The sequence below is a fragment of the Narcine bancroftii genome, chromosome 1, assembly GCF_036971445.1.
Source record: "Narcine bancroftii isolate sNarBan1 chromosome 1, sNarBan1.hap1, whole genome shotgun sequence".
Classification (NCBI taxonomy): domain Eukaryota; kingdom Metazoa; phylum Chordata; class Chondrichthyes; order Torpediniformes; family Narcinidae; genus Narcine; species Narcine bancroftii.
Genome location: NC_091469.1, coordinates 231,731,878 through 231,755,292, shown reverse-complemented (window position 1 = coordinate 231,755,292; position 23,415 = coordinate 231,731,878). Strand labels below are relative to the sequence as shown.

At 42.0% G+C, this 23,415-nt stretch overlaps 1 protein-coding gene across 9 annotated transcripts in view; it reads left to right on the top strand.

Moving 5' to 3' along the window:
- fbxl17 (F-box and leucine-rich repeat protein 17) overlaps nucleotides 1–23,415 on the top strand; it is a 725,386-nt gene that overhangs the window by 167,991 nt on the left and 533,980 nt on the right. The window lies entirely within an intron of this gene.

Below are 23,415 nucleotides of genomic sequence, written 5' to 3'. Positions count from 1 at the left end.
GTAGTTTAGATGTCGAATTGATGCTAAATGGGCTTCTGGTAAACTTCACATTTGAAGACTACTGAAACTCAGCAGCTCTGTGAGATTATTTAAAGTGCAAGATGTTGTACTTTGGGATGTCAAAAGGAAGAGGAAAATAATACTGTATGAGCATTGATGTATGGTGGGTTCTTGAGATGCAAGTCCATAGGTTCCTGAAAGTGAAAAGGGTGGTAAAGATGGTGAATGGCATGCTTGGTCTCATTGGTCAGGGTACTGAATATTAAAGTGGAAAGTCAGTGGCAGCTGCATGAACCTTTGGAAGGGCTGTATTTACTGTCACTGCATTATAGGAATGATATCAAGGTTTCAGAGAGAGCATAAAAGGAGGTTCACCAGGATGTGCCTGGATCAGAGACCATTTTTATGAGGAGAAATTGAACAAACCTGAATTGTTTTCTGCTTTGTCTTGAGTATTGTTGATATTGCACTCATCCAAGCAACTGGAGAGGATTCCTGTGGCTAATAGAAAGTGGAAAAGCTTTTGCATTGTCTGAAGTTGAATTAATTACTTTTGGAAACTAACTTACCACAATATTTACATTGCTTGACAAGTTAAGTTTCTAGATGATGTACATTCATGAAATGTTGATGAGAAGCTCATTGAATGTCAAGGCCAGTTGCTTAGACTTTCTCTTGTTGGATATGCTGTTACGGAGTCCAGAGGACTCCAGAAACCAGCAGCAATAGATATGCACCATAACACAGGGTCACTTAAACAAAAGTAGTTTTTAATTATATTTCAACAAGAAAACAGAATTAAACTTATTACTTAACCTACCTAACCTAATTAATCCTCCCTCTAATACTAAGTGCAGGTGTGTGTGTAATGCATATTTAAGATTAGAAAAGTTCTTTGGATCACAGTCCAATCTCACTGGTTGCAGGCAATTCTTGGACTGTGCATTAACAAAGTTCACCAGGCTTTGGTGCTTAATAGGGAAATGGTTACCACTCAGGAGGGTTCTTGCTGATTTTCAGAGAGAGATTCCTTTTCCAGGACATCCGCACCTGATTCCTTTCCAATCAGTCTTGCTGATGAAACTTTCCCCCTTCAGGGTTCTCCAGAGGATCCTCTTTCTTTCTGGTCACCTCAGACAGCCAGTTTTCTCCTTTGACCAGACAGCCTTCTAAAAGTTTGCCAGCTTTGTCCTTCTGGAACTGATTTCTGTGTCTCTCCTCTCTGTTTCACTCCCTCCCTCTCTGAGAGCAAAGCTGTCCTCTCCCTGGTTGCAAAGATCGCTTGCTCTCCCAGGCAAGTTGTATTCTGCAACTTTATTGCTCATTTGCAAAAAGCATTCTGCAAAAGTCCTGCAAAAATTCTGTGTTTTGAAATGTGTGTGTGCAAGCTGCTCTAGCAATTCCTCCCAAACCACCTCTAAATACTCGGTCACAATGCTCATTGATATGAATTTTAATTGTCCATTCCTAAATGCTGCCCAAGTCCTCTGAATGAGGGTATCATGTTACTTTTTTATTTTGGTGAACTCCATTTGCAACTCAATATCATGCAATTATAAGCAAATACCCTCACCTCTGACCTTTGAAAGCAGGAAACAGAAGATGATTGGATCCAAAGTATTGCCCTGAAGAAATACTGCAGCTTCTCAGGGGGAATTAGAGATGAGCATGAATTAGAGATGGGCATGTCAGCAATTGTGTCATGTCAAAAAATGAATAAATGTCACGAGATACAGGATTTTTTTGTTTAATTAATTAGAACTATAATCAGAAATGGTACAACCGGCTACATAGTAAAGCAAAACAACTTTTTGTATTTTTTTCTGTATGTGACTGTGGTGGAACACGATAATGTAAGTGGGGACCTCACTAGACTGCTCAGGCTGGCCCACTTCTGACCTGGTAACTTCTCTCCGTAGTTTCCTAATAAAGGCTGAGAGCCCTCGTCTCCTTCCTCAGTACCACCAGCCTTGCATCCAGGCCAGAAGCATGCAGTTATTTGCTGGATGATTCAGGATATTAAAGCCTTTAATCTCTTGCTTTGTGACTGCTGGTGGTTATTGATTGCGCTAGAGTGACAATAAATGGAGTCTTAAAATTGTGTCACATAACATTTTAGAGCTGTGTAATGTAGTTCTTACTGCTCAATTAATAATGAATGCATTGTTTCTTATTAGGTATTCTTTTGTCCTGTTTTCTGACATCATTATAAATGTCATGGGAGTTTGGCATGCTTGTATTTTATTTCATGATGAAGAAACATTTAATGTTTCATACTGGAAAAATTAGAGGATTTGTTTTAACATAATAATGAAGCCCAGGGTCCTGCGTTGCCTTTCAAATCAGCATGGCTGGTCTGCCCTTGGTTTCAGCTCCTCTGGGCCAGATAGCAATAGATGGTGTATTTTTCAAAAATAAACCCTCCAATGAGTTAGCATCTATAACTGTCTTAAGTGGAGAATTCCAGAGGTTCACCACTCTCTGTAGAGTAAAATTGTGAGTACATGAGTTTTAAAATGATCAGCTTGCTAGCCTGAAACTATGTCTCTTCAATTGAGAGAATCCCTTTGATGAAAAATTTCATTTTGCCTCTTTAAGACCACTCCTTATTCTTCTTAACTCAAAAGAATAGAGACTTAATCTGTTTAGCCTCTCATCCCAGAATTGCTTTGATTGTTTCTTTTCTCAGGAAAAAGGAATCCTAACTGTCCAAAGTATTTCCAGGTATGATCTCACTAACATTCTCAACTACAGTCGTTCAAGCTCAAAGAAAAGATTAAGCCCCTTTGGAGGATCACACGCTTCTTTAAAAAAAATATTTGGCAAAACCGTAGCATTATTTGCTAATGTAATTGTGTATTGCATCAGACAGATAACCTCCAGCATTCCACCTTGGCTTTCATAGTTTTCTCAACAGAAGCTTTCATACCATTCTCCAAGATTTCATAATTCAAATATGCTGGAAACTCAAATGTAAGGAGAAAATATAACATTTCATAATGTGCAAGAATTTTTAAGAAAGTAGATTTCAACAGTCTTACTGGATGGATATTCTAAGTGCCTGGTCTGCATTACTTGTTTTTGTCTAATGCGTCCATAATGCAGAAATATTCAGGAATGAGAGCTTAATGCTTCTTTTAAAAGGGAAAAGATTTACTCTCTGTTCAAATTCTGACAGCTGTGTTTTTGCTCTCCATGTTTAACACATTTTTAACATAAAAGTAGAAAGCTTAATGGAGCTGCCAGACATACCATTGCTGAAAGAAATCTCTGATATTTGCATTGCATTGAATTTTAGTCATGTTGTGTTGTTTTTTTTTTACAGAAGTGCAAATATAAAGGTTTCTTTTAAATTTCAAACTTTTAGATTTTGTTTCACACACCTTCTTTTGAAATGGGCTCATTGTAGCAGAAGTTAACAAGTTGCTAATTTCTATAGATTCACAGTTAGTTCAAGCCATAACTTTGTAATTTAAAAAATGATTTTATTATAATGCTGCAATTATGGTTTTCCTTTCAAAATTTTAAATTTGCAAATTTTTGAGTAGTTTTGATGGAATTAACAACACAATTAAACAAAACAAACTGGAGCTCTTGGATTTAAAATTATCAAACAAATTAAGAGAAGAATTTTTTGGAGAATGTACCGAATAACATGGAAAATTCAAGCAGGAGGTCTCTAATCAGAAAAGGGATAAAAATCTGTATAAGTAAGAATCCTGTACAAAGTAGCTTAAAGAGTGTGGAAAGGATGAATTGCTAAAGGAGTCATTTCATTTGGACATTTAATTTTGTCTTGCGTTTAGCTTTGAGCTTTTAACTTGTAATGTTACATCTATAGTAAAAAAGACAGCAAATTAAATGTTGAAATTTATTTAATTATGTGGTGATAATTTTTGAGAGTTGTGGGTGAGATAGTACTGGAGGATCTTGGGCTGAAGTAAATAAATTTTACTGGCCCACACATGCACTGTGAGGAATTTGATGTGGAAGGCGAAGGAGGTGACATTTTGCGTCTCCATTACCTTCTGCTTAGTAAAAGCTTCAGTGTTTTTGCCTTTTCTACAAGATGAATGAGCTCTCCGAACCTTTCTCCATTGACAACGGCGTGAAGCAAGGCTGCGTCCTCGCACCAACCCTCTTTACTATCTTCTTCAGCATGATGCTGAAACAAGCCATGGAAGACCTCAACAATGAAGATGCTGTTTACACCCGGTACCGCACGGATGGCAGTCTCTTCGATCTGAGGCGCCTGCAAGCTCACACCAAGACACAAGAGCCACTTGTCCATGAACTACTCTTTGCAGACGATGCCGCTTTAGTTGCCCATTCAGAGCCAGCTCTCCAGCGCATGACGTCCTGTTTTACGGAAACTGCCAAAATGTTTGGCCTGGAAGTCAGCCTGAAGAAAACTGAGGTCCTCCATCAGCCAGTTCCCCACCATGACTACCAGCCCCCCCCCCCCCCAAATCTCCATCGGCCACACAGAACTCAAAACGGTCAACCAGTTTACCTTCCTCGGCTGCACCATTTCATCTGATGCAAGGATCGACAATGAGATAGACAACAGACTCGCCAAGGCAAATAGCGCCTTTGGAAGACTACACAAAAGAGTCTGGAAAAACAACCACCTGAAGAAACACACAAAGATCAGCGTGTACAGAGCCGTTGTCATACCCACGCTCCTGTTTGGCTCCGAATCATGGGTCCTCTACCGGCATCACCTAGAGCTCCTAGAACACTTCCATCAGCGCTGACTCCGCTCCATCCTCAACATTCATTGGAGGGAATTTATCACCAACATCGAAGTACTCGAGCTGGCAGAGTCCGCAAGCATCGAATCCACGCTGTTGAAGACCAAACTGCGCTGGGTAGGTCAAGTCTCCAGAATGGAGGACCATCGGCTTCCCAAGATCGTGTTATATGGCGAGCTCTCCACTGGCCACCGAGACAGAGGTGCACCAAAGAAGAGGTACAAGGACTGTTTAAAGAAATCTCTTGGTGCCTGCCACATTGATTGCCCCAGTGGGCAACTGTGCATCTTGGTGCCTCACAGTTCGGCGGGCTGCAACCTCCTTTGAAGAAGACCGCAGAGCCCACCTCACTGACAAAAGACAAAGGAGGAAAAACCCAACACCCAACCCCAAACCACCAAGTTTTCCATGCAACCGCTGCAACCGTGCCTGCCTGTCCTGCATCGGACTTGTCAGACACCAACAAGCCTGCAGCAGACGTGGACATACCCCTCCATAAATCTTTGTCCGCGAATCCAAGTCAAAGAAAGAAGTCAAGATGAATAGAGAGGAAGGACAAGGCTATACTCTTTAATGTTTGGTAAGGTCACATTCTGAGGTGGCTGAACAGGGTGGTGGCTCTTTTGGATATTGCAGAACAAGGGGTTAAACAAGCAAGTCTGCAGACACTACGATTTGTAGTGTAATACACAAAAGTGCCATAGGAACTCAGCAGATCACCAAGTGTCCATAGGAAGTAAAGGTATATGAGCAGCTTTTCAGGCCTGGGCGTTCAAGATATGAGCAAAAAGCAGGCAGTTGTCTGAATGAAAAGATGGGGGGAACTAGGGAAGAGCAGAGCCCAACAGGCAAGAGGTCACAGGGGAAGAGCACAGGCAAGAGGTCACAGGCACAGGCAAGAGGTCACAGGGGAAGAGCACAGCCCAACAGGAAAGAGGTCATAGATGGATATGGATAAGAGGGCAGAAGAGAAAAGAAGCTGAGGTGATGGGGGAGGGATAGCTTTCTGAATGGAGAGAGAGAAGGGGTAGGGAGTTGGAGGAATGGAGAGAGAGAGAGAGAGAGAGAGACAGACAGACAGACAGGTGAGAGACCTAACAGAAGAGACAGGTGAGAGGCCTAACAGAAGAGACAGGTGAGAGGCCTAACAGAAGAGACAGGTGAGAGGCCTAACAGAAGAGACAGGTGAGAGGCTTAACAGAAGAGACAGGTGAGAGGCCTAACAGAAGAGACAGGTGAGAGGCCTAACAGAAGAGACAGGTGAGAGGCCTAACAGAAGAGACAGGTGAGAGGCCTAACAGAAACTGGAGAAGTTGATTATATTGCCATCTGGTTGGAGGGTGCTCAGACGGAATATTAGATGTTGTTCCTCTAATCTGCAGATGGCCTTGGCTTTGCAATGCGTGAGGCCATGGACAGACATATTGGGATGGGATTGGGACACATGTTGAAATGGTTAGCCACTGGCGGGTCCTTGCTGTTTTAGCGGACAGCGCAAAGATGCGCAACGAAATGATCTCCCGGTTCGCTTCCAATCTCTAATGTAGAGGAGGCCACAATGGGAGCACTGGATGTAGTAGATAGCCCCTGCACTTTCATAATTAGTGTTGCTTCACTTGAAAGGACTGATTGGGACCCTGAAGGTGACGATGAAGGTGTGTGCACAAATATAGCATTTCCTGCGGTCACAGGAGTAAGTCCTAAAGGGGTGTTGGTGGGAAAGGATGAGTGGCTGAGGGCGTCATGGTGGAAGTGGTCCTTGTGGAAGGTGGAGAGGGGAAGATGGGCCTATTGGTGGGATCACATTGAAGGTGGTGGATATTGCAGAGGATAAAAAGTTGGATTTAGAGACTGGTGGGCTGGTAGGTGTCTTTGTTGTATCCAGGGGTGGAAGGGGCCAAGACAATATGTGGAGATTCAGGTTAATGGGTAAGTTGATGGCAATAGAAGAGAAGCCACTTTCAAAAAGCCAGGTTAATGGTGACATTCAGGATACTGATGGGTGTAAGTAATAGATACCACATGTTAAAAAATATCTGCTTGTGTAGTCCTGTTTTTGGTAGTTGCTCAACTGGACAGACTGTGATTAAAAAAATAATTGTCATTTTGTATTGCAAAAATCACAGACTTGAATCTTCATTCAGTTTAAGCAAATTAAATTGACATGGAAGTCTTGAAAATAGTTTTTCTCTGGAGTATGGGAGGCTGAAGGATGTAATAGAAATTTATAAAAGGATTGGAGGCATAGGTTGGATATATGGTCATTTGTTCCCCTGAGTAAAATGTCACAATCTGGAGAACATCCATTTAAAGTTAGAGGGGTGGAGTGGAGTATCTTCAAGGAGCTGTGTAAGGCCAGGTTTTTTTTTTAAAACACACAGTGGTAAGGTGATTGCTATGGGCTGCTTGGGGTAGTGCTGAATGCAAGTAGGAGTTTCAGATAGATGACTATGCAAGGACATGTATCATGTGCAAGCAGCAGAATCATGGTTTAATGTGGGCATTTTGTTCATTGCCCACATTGTGGGCCTATCCTATGCTGTACATTTTTAGGTTTTCTGGAATAATACTTAATTCTTCTTTGGCTTGGCTTCGCGGACGAAGATTTATGGAGGGGGTAAAAAGTCCACGTCAGCTGCAGGCTCGTTTGTGGCTGACCAGTCCGATGCGGGACAGGCAGACACGATTGCAGCGGTTGCAAGGGAAAATTGGTTGGTTGGGGTTGGGTGTTGGGTTTTTCCTCCTTTGCCTTTTGTCAGTGAGGTGGGCTCTGCGGTCTTCTTCAAAGGAGGCTGCTGCCCGCCAAACTGTGAGGCGCCAAGATGCACGGTTTGAGGCGTTATCAGCCCACTGGCGGTGGTCAATGTGGCAGGCACCAAGAGATTTCTTTAGGCAGTCCTTGTACCTTTTCTTTGGTGCACCTCTGTCACGGTGGCCAGTGGAGAGCTCGCCATATAATACGATCTTGGGAAGGCGATGGTCCTCCATTCTGGAGACGTGACCCATCCAGCGCAGCTGGATCTTCAGCAGAAAAGTGTAGAGAACAAAACAAAGGACTCTACATCACCTTTGTTGACCTCACCAAAGCCTTCGACACCGTGAGCAGGAAAGGGCTTTGGCAAATACTAGAGCGCATCGGATGTCCCCCAAAGTTCCTCAACATGATTATCCAACTGCACGAAAACCAACAAGGTCGGGTCAGATACAGCAATGAGCTCTCTGAACCCTTCTCCATTAACAATGGCGTGAAGCAAGGCTGTGTTCTCGCACCAACCCTCTTTTCAATCTTCTTCAGCATGATGCTGAACCAAGCCATGAAAGACCCCAACAATGAAGACGCTGTTTACATCCGGTACCGCACGGATGGCAGTCTCTTCAATCTGAGGCGCCTGCAAGCTCACACCAAGACACAAGAGAAACTTGTCCGTGAACTACTCTTTGCAGATGATGCCGCTTTAGTTGCCCATTCAGAGCCAGCTCTTCAGCGCTTGACGTCCTGCTTTGCGGAAACTGCCAAAATGTTTGGCCTGGAAGTCAGCCTGAAGAAAACTGAGGTCCTCCATCAGCCAGCTCCCCACCATGACTACCAGCCCCCCCACATCTCCATCGGGCACACAAAACTCAAAACGGTCAACCAGTTTACCTATCTCGGCTGCACCATTTCATCAGATGCAAGGATCGACAATGAGATAGACAACAGACTCGCCAAGGCAAATAGCGCCTTTGGAAGACTACACAAAAGAGTCTGGAAAAACAACCAACTGAAAAACCTCACAAAGATAAGCGTATACAGAGCCGTTGTCATACCCACACTCCTGTTCGGCTCCGAATCATGGGTCCTCTACCGGCACCACCTACGGCTCCTAGAACGCTTCCACCAGCGTTGTCTCCGCTCCATCCTCAACATCCATTGGAGCGCTCACACCCCTAACGTCGAGGTACTCGAGATGGCAGAGGTCGACAGCATCGAGTCCACGCGCTGCTGAATACTTAATTAATTGGCCAGGAAATCAGTGATGTGTTATTAGATAGAATGAATCAGTCATTTCATAACTGGAAAAGCGTTTGATAGAGTATCAGATTCAGTTTGAAGGCAACAAACTGAATCCTGAAATGAGAATTGTGTCTTTGGTCAATAATTTGGATATCTGGTTTCCACCAAATTATGCATTTGCACATGAAGTATTGAGTTGACAAAGAACTTGGGCTTGAAATGTTGGTTATATTGTATTTCTTTGCCTCCTGTGGACGCTGTGGGACCTGTTGAGTTTCTCCAGCACTTTTGTGGCATAAAATCAGAAAATTGATATTTTATATGATTGTATTTGATCAGCACTTATAATTAATTTTTGCTGGAATTAAGGTCGTGATGTGGTTCAATTAACAGCAAGAAGTATTTTAGTTGAGTGAAACTTGTAACTCCATCAGCCTAGTTACAGTAGCATTAAAAATCATTATTGGTTAGCTTATTTCTCGAACATTTGCCTTAAGTTTCTTTGCATTACAGTTGACCTGTTTAAATAAAAATTCAAATTTTAGCTCAAGAGATGAAAGCCAATATTGGGGCAATCTTTTAAGTTTCATTGCATCAGATGTTATGTATTCCACTTGGAGCAGAGAGAACTTTGATGACTTGGCTTGTTTTTTTTTAAATTGAAGGTTTGTAAGGAACAAGCACAAGTACAATAATTGTAAATGATTAAAAGAGTTAGGAAGAAGATTGGAAAACCAATTTTCGTAGCTGCAAAGAAATTGAGAACATCAAGAGAAAATGGGAAAAGAAAATTGCCTAAGAATGAAGAGAGTGCAAAGTTATCTTGTTATATGGAGTATTTGTCGATGGGAGTATTTATTGTTTGACATCAAGATCTATTGTGCAAGAGGTGATGCAACTGAAGGTCTTAATGATTTTTTTAGGTTTTAATACACTGAATTCAAATTTGGAAAAAAAAGCCTTGCATTTCAAGTTCATTAATCCCTGTGCCTTGGAATTAAATACTAAGAGACCTCAACTACTTTCAGAAATAGAGGTTGCAGTCTTTTAAATTGATTTGGAAGGAAAATGACATACTGCTTGAAAATGAGGACAATTGTGCTTCCTGTTTTAACCAAAAATGCAGAGGAAAGTAAATCTACAGAAAGGAAGTCTGCTGTTAATCCATAACTTTCTGATCAATAGTAATTCTTTGTTAACATTTAAAGTCTCATTTAGTTAAATGAAGCAACATTTGAATTTTAACTCTCTGCAATGTAACAAAATCGTCTTCAAGTTTCTTAACGACAGTGGATAAAACATTACTTTTAGGCATGATCAGTTTCGATTTGTGGTAACTGTTGAACGTAGTGTGAATGTTAGGCTACGCAAGCATTTTTATCCATCAATTTTGCATGAGAATGGAAAGGGAGCTACATTTTATATGTTCAACCCATATTACAATTGTGAGTAAACCAGTGCTGATGTTCTCCAAATGTGATATCCATTGTTTGAATACATTTGCGAAGTTTGCTAGTTTGGTAAACTGCGTTAAAGTTTGACCATCTTCTCAGCCATCAATTGGTGAAGGTGGTTTTATGAGCACCCATTTCATTTGGTGTGAGTATCACTTTAAAGGCTGCAATCCTTCACAGTTTTGGAGAGACTGGGTGGCCTCAGCTAGTACAGGCTGTCCCCAAATTTGCTGCTTTGGAGTAGAGAAAGGACATGGGGGGGGCTTTTTCCAGGGACACAGGAGGTGAGTCATGTGTGTGGAACACTGAAGAGACAGCCCTTTATGACTAGCGGCCATCTCATCAAACATAGAGCAGGAATGACTGTGTGATAATGGACAATTCGGCTGATTCTCCCTGTCAGGGGAATTATTGAACCCCACTGTGACCAAAGTAATGGTCGTTTTGATTGACCCGTACCTGGGTTTTGGAAGCATTGTGGAAGTCTCATATTTCCACTTTCTCTACACAAGGAAAAGGGGAGTTGTGACAACTGTTTGTACGAAAGGATATTTCTCTGGAAGAAAGTCGATGAGGATTTGTGATTTTTCAGCATTTCAGTCTTTCCCATCTCCTTCGTGATTACTTCTGTGCTTCAGTTTAAAAGTCTGCATTTCGACAATGGATTTCTCAGATTGAATTTAGGAATGACTTTCCAGAATTGTGCCTAAGCTCGCTCGCTCTCTCTCTCACACACACACACTTGACTAGTGTTATATTATTAGTAGTTAATAATATAGTGTTTTAAAAGAAAAATATAACGCTGCCTTGGTGAATTTCCATTGCTGCTGGTCTACGATGTAACAGTGGTCAGAGGTTTATAAAAGTTTATCTTGCTTAATAAATTATCCATGTTCAAATGGTTGATTAAAGTCATATTTTTAATTGAAGAGAACATAATTTCAAGTAAGGATTAAGTAATTTAGGACTGTAATTTCAAACAGAGGGTGGTGAATCTGGTGTCCTGTATACCCTCAATTGATGATTGTATTCAAACACAGAGATCAATATATTTCTAGATAGTTAAGAATCAAGGGATTTGGGATTACGTGGAAAATGGTGTTGAGATCAGCCAAAATCTTGTTGAATAGTGGAATTCTGATTTAATGGACTGATCCTGTTCCTATTTATTTTTCACTTACTTCAATTAATGATATCACTAATATCACTCGTGCAGTCATTTACTGACCTCACTCACCATCGAGACTAAAGAGTAAAGTTTTAGATTGATGACAGTTTTTTCTGTAAGCCACTAGAAGTTCACTTTGAAAAGCAACCAAGATTTTTGCACAATGTATTTCGTTAAACATAGTTTGAAAAAGAGGATGGTTTTGATAATTTTTTTGGCTCAAATTTATTGTTACAAAAAAGCACAGTTGGAAAAAACGATTGAGTGACAAGAAATGGAATTTAAAAAAAATGTAATCACTAACCATTAAAACATAAAATGAGCTCCCAGCATGGTTAATTTTCAATGTGGGAACGTGGACTGGCATTAATTAATACTTTGAAATTAAATGATCAATAATAATATCAATGTGTGTTTTAAACTTTAACCTGCACAGTATCATGACTAAACAGGAAAATATATGGTTTTTATTGAGTCGTAACACATTCCAATTACAGAATCATCTGTTCAAAAATTTATAGGATATTTGATTCCTGAATAGCCCAGATAGTTCAGCAGTAATCCCATCTGAATGCCTATAAACAAAGTATCACCTTTATTGGATTTTTGTCAGTCTTGATGAGTAATCTCTTGTCCGATCTGATTTTCTTGAAAATAGACAAACAAATAAATATTATTGCAGCCAGCATGCATTTCTATGAATAGTCCATCCTTGTCCAATGTTTCCTCAGTAATTTAAAAGTAGTAGATTAGATTGCACCAAACTTACTGAAATTCTTTTTTCAGGCATCTGTTTCTTTTCATTGATGATAGTTACACAAACCTCTCCCTTGTATCTTCATGTTAATCTGTGACAAGAGGCTCTTATATTTTCCATTTTGAAATTTCTAAAATCAATGGCAGTTGTACATGTATATTGGAACAAGGTTCAAATAATGTTGATGTAATTGAATGGTAGAACAAGCTTTGAGGAATTAAATGATAGTCTTTCATTCCCGTGCTTATAATGTAACTTGTGTCTTTCTTTTGGTTTACTGGAGATGCTGTTTCAGAGGTCCAGTGCTCCAATTAAGATTCCTGCCTTCTAAACTTCATCCTGTATTTCCTGCTAATGAAAGATGGAGAGTACAGATTGAATTTAATTCAGAGCAGATGGAATTTAACTCTGACAAGAATGAGGTGTTGTACTGGGGCAGGACTTGCACCGTGAATGATGATGCCCTGGAGAGTTTTGTAGGACAGAGAGACTTGGGGGTTCAGGTACATAGTTGTATGAAAATGGCAACCCAGGCGGACAAGGTGCTGAAGAAAGAGTTTAATATGCTTACCTTCATCAGTCATAGAGTATTGGGACAGGAATGGGGACATCATGTTATAACTGTATGAGGCATTTGTGGGACCATACTTGGAGTATTGTGAGAAATTCTGGTTACAGGAAATGTGATACAGAAAAAAATTCACTAGAATGTTACATGGACTGGTGGGTTTGAAATATGAGAGACTGGAGAGGCAGTGACTTTCCTCTAGAGCAAAGGAGGCTGAAGGGAGAATCTTAAAGGTTTATAACATCATGGGCCCTGTTGGTGTAGCGGTTAGCGCAACGCCTTACAGCATCAGCAATGGGGACTGGGATTCAAATTCTGCATTTTCTGTAAGGAGTTTGTATGTTCTTCCTGAATATGTGTGGGTTTTCCCCCGGGGGCTCCAGTTTTCTCTCACTGTTCTAAACATACTGGGGCTGTAGGTTAATTGGATGTAATTGGGCAACAATGGCTCATGGGCCAAAATGGCCTGTTAGCATGCTATATGTCTAGATTTAGATACATAAGATAAATAACCATAGTTCTTTCCCCAGAGTAGGAGAATAGAGTGCACAGATTTAAAGTGAAAGGAGAAAGATTTAAAGGAGTCCCAAGGGGTGCCCTTTTCAACAGAGAGTGGAGGGTATGGGGACCGAGCTGTAGGAGGAAATGGTAGAGGCTGGGTCAATTGCAACGTGTTAAAGACATTTACACAGTTATTTGGAAAGAAAGATTTAGAGGGAAGTTGGCCTAATGCAGGCAAATTAAAATAATGTGGATCGATAACTTTGTTGGTTGGCATGGACTGGGCTGTTTTTATTGCTGCTCAACTCTGACTTTAATCTATTTCTCCTAAAAAAAATCTTAGTCTGTTGTAGATATTTGATGTTTTTTAAAGTATAATAATTCAAATTGAAATAAAGGAAGAATATACCTGCCTGAATTTTATTTCTGTTTACCTACATCTCTTTCTGTTTGTTCACCTCTCTCTCACCTTCCTCTCTTTCTCTTTCACACGTATGCAAGTGTTTGAAACTAGAGTTTTATCTGGACCATCATTATCCAAAAATTTGAGGTACAGAATGGAATTTGCTCTTGCAGAATGGGAAGTAGTAAGTAAATAAATAGCGAAATACAACGCTCCAGTTGCTAGAATTTTGAGCCGTCATAGATTTGCTGGAGGAACTCAGTAAGTCAGTCAACATTCATGAGTAGAAATGATCAGTCACTAGGCGTTTTTAAACTGCCCTGTAAAATTGGGTTAACCGTTAGTGCCCCATTCACAGGGCAGTTTGAAAGGGTCTGACACAGTTAGGCACGTTGGAAATCCACTGGGTCCTTGGCCTACCTCTGAGGAACCCATTAAAACTAACCTTGGTCACGTTTTCCCATGGCTTGAAAACTAAAATGGTCGACCCAGTTACTCCTGTGATGCCAATCCCCGGCAGAAGGGGAGAGAGGGGTCATTGGCAGGGCAGAGGGGTCCCCGCAATTGGCGGGGGTATGCCGCGATCGGTGGGCTGAGGGCCAGAGGGGCCGGCTGCCACGGGGTGAGGGGTGGAAGTGCGATTGATGGTGGGAGGGAGACTGACAGCTGATGGGGGGGGGGCAGGGGAGATTAGTTTGAATCATTGCAGGGGCGGGATCCCCCTTAAATCGCTGGGTTGGCGATTTACTGGGGCCATCCCCCCCTCAGCTTCAAAGGTGCTTGAGGCACCTTTGCCCCAGTAATCGCACCTGGGTCCCAGGAGGGCTACCTGGGTGCTGCAGCTTAAAGGCACCTAATGTTTCAAGTCTGGACCCTTTAACAAGATTAAAACAAAGGAGATAATGCTGCCAAATTAAAGGGGGGGAGTGGGGGGGGGCAGAAGATGGGGGACAGGCCCAGAGGTGATAATACAGAGGGAGAGATCACTTTGCAGATGGGGAAGAATTAAAGTTAAAGAGCAGGAGAAAAATAGAGATGGAACCAGATGGAGGTGGGTTTTCTAAAATATGCCGTCAGGTTTAAGGCTGTCTGCGGGATGTGTCATTGTTGGAATGGTTGGACAAGTTGAAGTGGTTGGTGACAAAAATCTGGATATTAGTTTGCAACTTAATCCATTGACTGCTATTTTTGGAATTATAGTTCTGAACATCGGATTGTCGCCTTTATTACACAGTTAGCCAGACAAGCCATTTTATTTAAATGGAAAGATCCTAATTCACCTACTTTGATACAATGGTTCTCTCAAGTTATGTCATGTTTAAGTTCAGAAAAAAATAGTAGTTGCACGTTTGATACCTCAGTTAAGTTTGAAGAGACTTGGAGTCTTTTTATAAACTATTTTTGTATGAGTTTATCTGTATTTTGACTCCACCTTCCAGACTGTTTTGGATTTCTGTATTTTTTTAATTGGCAAGGATCAGATAAATAGTTTATACTGATCTGTTGAAGTGAACTCTCAGTTTAGGCTGCCCAGTCTTTTTTTCTTTTTTGTTGTTGTTTTTTCTTTTATGTTTATTTTGGTAGGTTAAATGGGATTTTAGTTAAAAAGAGTTATCTTTCTGAATATTCCAAATTGAGTAGAAAAGGACAATATTGTTCAATATGTTATAATATACATTGTGTTATGTATTGCAGTATATCGATGTTTCTGTTTATTCTATTCAATTTTGTATTCTATTCTCCTCATGGATTATTTACTATTAATATGTTTAATAAAAAGATTCAAAAAGAAAGAAAGAAATCTCAAGTTTAGATTCACAGAATGTTCACCCAATCGGTCTCACCAATGTAGAAGAAGTCACACTGAGTACACTGAATGCAATAGATTAAATTAAATTTTAAAAAATTAACTTTTAAAATTAAATTTTGTTTTAAATGTACAGCACAGTAACCGGCCACTTTGACCCACAAACCCATGCCATCCAATTCTCTTTGGCTTGGCTTCGCGGACGAAGATTTATGGAGGGGTAAATGTCCACGTCAGCTGCAGGCTCGTTTGTGGCTGACAAGTCTGATGCAGGTCAGGCAGACACGGTTGCAGCGGTTGCAGGGGAAAATTGGTTGGTTGGGGTTGGGTGTTGGGTTTTTCCTCCTTTGTCTTTTGTCAGTGAGGTGGGCTCTGCGGTCTTCTTCAAAGGAGGTTGCTGCCCGCCGAACTGTGAGGCGCCAAGATGCATGGTTTGAGGCGATATCAGCCCACTGGCAGTGGTCAATGTGGCAGGCACCAAGAGATTTCTTTAGGCAGTCCTTGTACCTCTTCTTTGGTGCACCTCTGACATGATGGCCAGTGGAGATCTCGCCATATAACACGATCTTGGGAAGGCGATGGTCTTCCATTCTGGAGACGTGACCTACCCAGCGCAGTTGGATCTTCAACAGTGTGGATTCGATGCTGTCGGCCTCTGCCATCTCGAGTACTTCGATGTTAGGGATGAAGTCGCTCCAATGAATGTTGAGGATGGAGTGGAGACAACACTGGTGGAAGCGTTCTAGGAGCCGTAGGTGATACCGGTAGAGGACCCATGATTCGGAGCCGAACAGGAGTGTGGGTATGACAACGGCTCTGTATACGCTTATCTTTGTGAGATTTTTCAGTTGGTTGTTTTTCCAGACTCTTTTGTGTAGTCTTCCAAAGGCGCTATTTGCCTTGGCGAGTCTGTTGTCTATCTCGTTGTCGATCCTTGCATCCGATGAAATGGTGCAGCCGAGATAGGTAAACTGGTTGACCGTTTTGAGTTTTGTGTGGCCGATGGAGATGTAGGGGGGCTGGTAGTCATGGTGGGGAGCTGGCTGATGGAGGACCTCAGTTTTCTTCAGGCTGACTTCCAGGCCAAACATTTTGGCAGTTTCCGCAAAACAGGACGTCAAGCGCTGAAGAGCTGGCTGTGAATGGGCAACTAAAGTGGCATCGTCTGCAAAGAGTAGTTCACGGACAAGTTGCTCTTGTGAGCTTGCAGGCACCTCAGAGTGAAGAGACTGCCATCCGTGTGGTACCGGATGTAAACAGCATCTTCATTGTTGAGGTCTTTCATGGCTTGGTTCAGCATCATGCTGCGAGAACGCAGCCTTGCTTCACGCCATTGTTAATGGAGAAGGGTTCAGAAAGCTCATTGCTGTATCTGACCCGACCTTGTTGGTTTTCGTGCAGTTGGATAACCATGTTGAGGAACTTTGGGGGGCATCCGAGGCGCTCCAGTATTTGCCAAAGCCCTTTCCTGCTCACGGTGTCGAAGGCTTTGGTGAGGTCAACAAAGGTGATGTAGAGTCCTTTGTTTTGTTCTCTGCACTTTTCTTGGAGCTGTCTGAGGGCAAAGACCATGTCAGTAGTTCCTCTGTTTGCACGAAAGCCGCACTGTGATTCTTTGAGAACATTTTCGGCGACACTAGGTATTATTCTATTTAGGAGAATCCTAGCGAAGATTTTGCCTGCAATGGAGAGCAGCGTGATTCCCCTATAGTTTGAGCAGTCTGATTTCTCGCAATTGAACAACTGAAAAGTGGCAAAGCAGCAGGTTTGGATGGAATCCCCCCCAGAGGTCTGGAAGGCTGGCGGCAAAACTCTGCATGCCAAACTGCATGAGTTTTTCAAGCTTTGCTGGGACCAAGGAAAACTGCCTCAGGACCTTCGTGATGCCATCATCATCACCCTGTACAAAAACAAAGGCGAGAAATCAGACTGCCGTCCAATTACAACCAATTTAACTACACACCCGTTACCTTTTGAAGGGTGGGGAAAACCGGAGACCCCATGGAAAACCCATGCAGACACGAGGAGAATGTACATACTCCTTACAGACAGCGTGTGATTCTAACCCTGGTTCCAATTGCTGGCGCTGTAACAGCATTGCGCTAGCCGCTGGTATGCGAATCTCCACCTCACCCATAAGGTCTGTTTTTGATACTAGATGGAGGTGAAGGAAGAGATGTAGTTTTACGCATTTTATGGTTATAGTGGGAAGTGCCTCAGGGGGTGGAAGGGGGAGGGATCAGTGGACTAGAGTGTCTTGGAGAGACTTATTCCTGAGAAAAGCAGAGAGGGATGGAGAAGGGAAGATATTGGCAGGTAATGGGACTGCACTAAAGTTGGCAGAAATGACAGAGGATAATATGTTGGGGTGGAAAATGGGAGCGAGAGGGGTTCTTTCCTTATTCTGCCTGGAAGGAGGTGGGATAAGGGCAGAAGTATAAGAAATAAGAGAAGATCTAGCTGTGGGTTTATCAATGACAGTTGGAGGGAATCCACGTTTATTAAAGTGAGATGATATTTCGGATGTCCTGGAACAGAAGGCCTCATTCTGCAGGCAGGGTTAAGAAAGGGATGGTGCCTTTAGAAGGGACAGGATAAATAAACTCTTCTGTTCATCTCTCATTTCTTGACGCATATGAAAACCATGAGGGTTTGTATTGTGGAAAATTGAGATAAGGACTGTTTTCGAGGAATGAAATAACCTCATCCCAATTAAAGGGCAGAAATAGCATGTGAAATATTTACTCTGCAGCTTTCTCATCATTTCCCAGCAATAGTTGTAAGATTGGTAGAATAAACTACTGTCAAACCTTAACACGATTTGTCATTACTTGTGAATATTGACAGTTTTCCTCTTCTGTAAGCAAAGTATCGTTTCTTCCACACCAAGTTCAATGTAGTTGAAGGAATTTTTATTTTAAAATTACGCATACAGCGCTCTAGCAGGCCAATTCAGCCCTATGAGTTCGTGCTGCCCAAATTAAACCACATTAACCTACACCCTGGTATTTTTTTGAAGGATGGGAGGAAACAGGAGACCCTGGAGAAAACACATGCAGACACGTGAACAACGTACATACTCCTCACAGACAGTGTGGGTTTCAAACCCAGGTCTGGTCCCGATCGCTGGTTCAGTAAAGGCGTTGCGCTAACCGCCTTGCCACCTGTCCCACCCCTTTTTTTTTGGATCCAAAAAGCAGGCTCAGCGAAATCATTTTCTAAATAAAAGATGTAGACTCAAATCTGCCGTTGGAATATGCAAGTCCTCAAATACCAACACCGGATATTGTCACGAGAACTGAGCATTTTGTGAGCTCAGCATTAAATTAATAGACAGCAATAAATAATGATGGTGAATAGCAATAAGATGACTTGTATTTCTTGCCTTTTGAAGCACTTAATCTATAAATCAATAATTCAGTTTGTCTTCTGGTCAATAACAGTAAATATTCACAAAACACTTGATTGGTTAACTCCCTATCAGATGTCACTGATATTTTGAGGATGATGTTAATTAGGTTGGATAGCTCTTTAATCAGATTTGGAGTTCTGTCGTTTAGGAACATAAATCAAAATCACCAATTTTTTATTTAAAGCCGTGCCAAATTTCCAAAGGCAGAATATTGCAGATAATGGAAGGTTTAAACACAAGCAGCAAATGCTGTGGATTTTCAGCTGGTCAGGCAACATCTTTGGAGAAAGAAGCAGTGAAAGATTCTGACTGAGGCCTTCCATGAATTCTCATTGACCCATCATTCCTGTGCCTGATGTGCATTAATGCTTAATCCAGGAGTGCCTTGTTTATTTTCTGAGCCCTCCCAAAGCCTTGCTGCCCATAATCTTTGTAACTTTCTGCATGCCTTTGAGATCTCTGCACTCTGATGACCTGTCCATTCCCATGTATTAATTGCCCCATTGTATTTAGGCTTCAAGTTCTGGAATCTTCTCCTTAAGCCTGTCTACATTTTTACCTCACTTTTCTCCATGATGATGCTAGAACTATGTTCCTTTGCTTGCCTTAGTAACATCTTTTGAATCTTCGTCTGAAATTCTAGTTGTTGACTTTGCTACATACCTAGACCAGCAGCAAATCAAATTCACCAATACGATGGAATCTTCAAAACAATAATTTTTATTTTAACTATTAATAATATAACACTTCTTACATAACTCTAAAACCCCATTATGCGCATGTGTGTGTGTGTGTGTGTGTGTGTGAGTGAGTGTGTGTGTGTGTGTGAGTGAGTGAGTGAGTGTGTGTGAGTGAGTGTGTGTGTGTGTGTGAGTGAGTGAGTGTGTGTGTGTGAGTGTGTGTGTGTGCGTGAGTGAGTGAGTGTGTGTGTGAGTGAATGTGTTTGAGTGTGTGTGTGTGAGTGAGTGTGCGTGTGTGCGTGAGTGAGTGAGTGTGTGTGCGTGAGTGTGTGTGCGTGAGTGAGTATGTGTGTGTGAGTGAGTGTGTATGTGTGTGTGTGTGCATGCGTGTGTGTATGTGTGTGTGTGAGTGTGTGTGTGAGTGTGTGTGAGTGAGTGTGTGTGAGTGAGTGTGTGTGAGTGAGTGTGTGAGTGTGTGTGTGAATGAGTGTGTGAGTGAGTGAGTGAGTGTGAGTGAGTGAGTGTGTGTGTGAGTGTGTGTGTGAGTGTGTGAGTGAGTGTGTGTGAGTGAGTGTGTGTGAGTGAGTGTGTGTGAGTGAGTGTGTGTGAGTGTGTGAGTGTGTGTGAGTGAGTGTGTGTGTGCATGAGTGAGTGTGTGTGAGTGAGTGTGTGTGTGAGTGTGAGTGTGTGTGCGTGAGTGTGTGTGCGTGAGTGTGTGTGCGTGAGTGTGTGTGCGTGAGTGTGTGTGCGTGAGTGTGTGTGCGTGAGTGTGTGTGCGTGAGTGTGTGTGCGTGAGTGTGTGTGAGTGAGTGTGTGTGTGAGTGTGAGTGAGTGTGTGTGTGCGTGAGTGAGTGTGTGTGCGTGAGTGAGTGTGTGTGCGTGAGTGAGTGTGTATGTGAGTGTGTGTGAGTGTGCGTGCGTGCGTGCGTGCGTGCGTGCGTGCGTGCGTGCGTGCGTGCGTGCGTGCGTGCGTGCGTGCGTGCGTGCGTGCGTGCGTGCGTGCGTGCGTGCGTGCGTGCGTGCGTGCGTGCGTGCGTGCGTGCGTGCGTGCGTGCGTGCGTGCGTGCGTGCGTGCGTGCGTGCGTGCGCAGGACCAAAAACAATGATAGTTTAGGCACAATTGTCAAAAAATCAATTTTTAAAGTTGTCAGTTTTGTGTTGAAACTCAGATTCTTTAAATGGTTGCTCAAAAGTAACTATGGAGTAGGTGTGAGGCTTCAGACTTCTTAAAACTCACAAAATTCTTGTAGAATTGTTATCAGAGAATCGTTTCTTCATACGAATGATTTACCTCTCTTGCATGGTGGTGACAGAATCTTGTGTTTTCTTCCACTATGATTTCACAAACTCAGTTATGAGTCTGACAAAGTAACCATCACAATGGTTAAGATCCAGAAACAAGAATGATCTTGCTTTCTTTTACCCAGAATTGGATCAGTCCCATTACCTGCTATTTAAAATGCCACCGCAGCACTGCTCTTTTCCTTGACCAAGAGAAGCAGCAAAGTGGCTGTCAGTTCCGAAGCCACTGCAATTCTGTGTTCCTCCCTTGACAAAGAGAATACAACACGAACCGTATCTTTCTGACCCTAGATGAATCTTGGTGCAATATTAAAATGCAGATTTTCAAATGTCTTTGACATGACCTCAATGCTGATTTTGTTTCATTTCTCCAAAAGCATAAATCATGGAAGATGGCCTCTTGCTTGTTTATACAAATTCTCAAACAAAGCCTGCTTGTTTGACTAAGGGTCTCTCTCTGAGTGTTTGAAGTTCCTCTCTTCCAAAAGTTTTACGAGCAAAAGCTTTTGGGCTCTCTGCCCAGCTCAACCAGCAGAATGGCTGAGTACACACACACTTCCCCTTAGCAAAATACTATTGTTTTCAACATTTCAATGAAGAATCACTTCAGGTTTTATGGCTGTTTACACAGCTTCAACCAACAATGAACCAATAGACATTTTGACTTGCAAAATGGCTTCTGAGGGTCTGTGGTGTCTTATGTGTCTTTGTCTTTCCCTGCTTCCAAACCCACAAAATAACTTTACTATAAATATCTATAACTAAAGATTAATAACACAATTCTGTCACAACATTAATGTGGCTCAGATTATTTGACCATGTTGTCTGATTAAGCATATATTAAACAAAATAAAGATTGCTATTTTGTATCTGTCCGTGCATGCCAGTGTTTCAACATGGGCTGGCTTAATTAGTGTTCCCATTCTGCAATTTGCATAATCTGCAGAATAACAACAAATATTGATGAAAGCTTTTTGTTTTCATTCTTATGACAGCACTTTTTAATTCTGCACAATAGATTGCCATTCTCCAGCTATGAATAATAACATTTCATTATTTGACTGTGATTTGTTTACAGGATGTGATGATATGTATTCAGCTCAAGTTACTTAAGTATTATAGGGACATAGGATTGTTTATTCAAAAAGACTTCCATTATTTACTACTGTTTTATTAAGTGTGTTCATCCATGTCATTCACAAAATATTCTGCTCATGAGACAAAGATTGCAAAATGAAAGTCTTCCTCTGAGACTGACTACAGGGTTATGTATACTAATCGGGTTTATGAATATTAGATCAAATACAAGTGTGTGTGTTCAGATTTTGCAATGAACACAGGTGCCTGTGCAAATTGTATCCATAGTTTAGATTGCCTGATTTGATATGTGTCCATCCCCTACAAGTTCAAATGAGCACCCAAGGGTTTTGCTGGAGGCAAGTTGCAAAATTTTTAGAAGAATTAAGGAGGTCATTGAAGTTCACTGCGTAGATGTCTATCTGGGCCAATGGGAATTATTTTTAACTTAAGGAATATACTCCAGCAGTTGAAGCTTCAAACTCTCTGTGGCATATTGATCCAGACCTTGCTCAATAAAGCCCTTGCTTCCCACTTGAATCCCTTGCACAAATCTAACTGCTTCATTTGACATCTATTATCGCAGTAGAGGTGGGGCCCTGAGCTGGAGACTGTGTGCCATGGCCAGTAATCTAAAACACTTTAAATTGGTTCACATAATTAAAAATAATTATTAAGCAATTGTACAGTACAACTCCGATTATCCAAAATCAAATTCTCTGAAATCCTCATTTATCTGAATTTTTAAAAAGTTTTTTGAATAAATGAGGATATCCAAAACAAATCAGAAATCCTCATTTATCTGAAATTTTTTTCCGGATCTGAATTGACTTCACAGGTTGAAAAAAAATTCACTCGACATGAAATTAGAATGGCGATTGTCCAAGTTTCAGGCAACTCCCTCCCCTCACTTGTTCCATTTCTTCTTTACCTTTCCCAATTGACTTTTCTCTCCAACTCTCCCTCTCAAACTGCGCACCACTGTCTCCCAGCCACAAGCGGCCGTAAGAATCCCTTGACCTGGTGCCATCAAGGAGAGTGGCCTCTTGGGCAGGAGCGTGACCTCGGGCTTAGTGGTGTTCTCTCCCTTCCTATCCCCTTCCCTCCCTCCTAGGTACACTGGAGCTCCTGACGCTGATTCTGAACCCTCCCCTTGGCGTACCCAGACTCCCCGGTGTGCATGTGCGGCAGACCTAGGGGAAGCTTTGGAGTCAGGATTCAGGCTTCGGAAACTCCAGTGACTGGGAGATGGGAGCCTGCTGACTTACCAGTGAGTGATCCACTGGCCTGGGAAGCCTCCCTGGGGATCAGCGGCAGCGGCGGGGACGTGTCGGGGACTGGCAGTGGTAGTTGGGAGGTCTCAGTGATCGGCAGCAGCTTTGCAGGCAGCATTTATTTGGTGAGAATTAAACATTATTTTAATGCTAAAAAAGCCTTCCCTTGTTGTTGGTGTTGTTGTTTCAACATTGATACAAGTGCTGTTGCTTCTGGCTTGTTTTTTTTTAAAAAATGACCAGTTCTCTGAAAAAACGTTTATC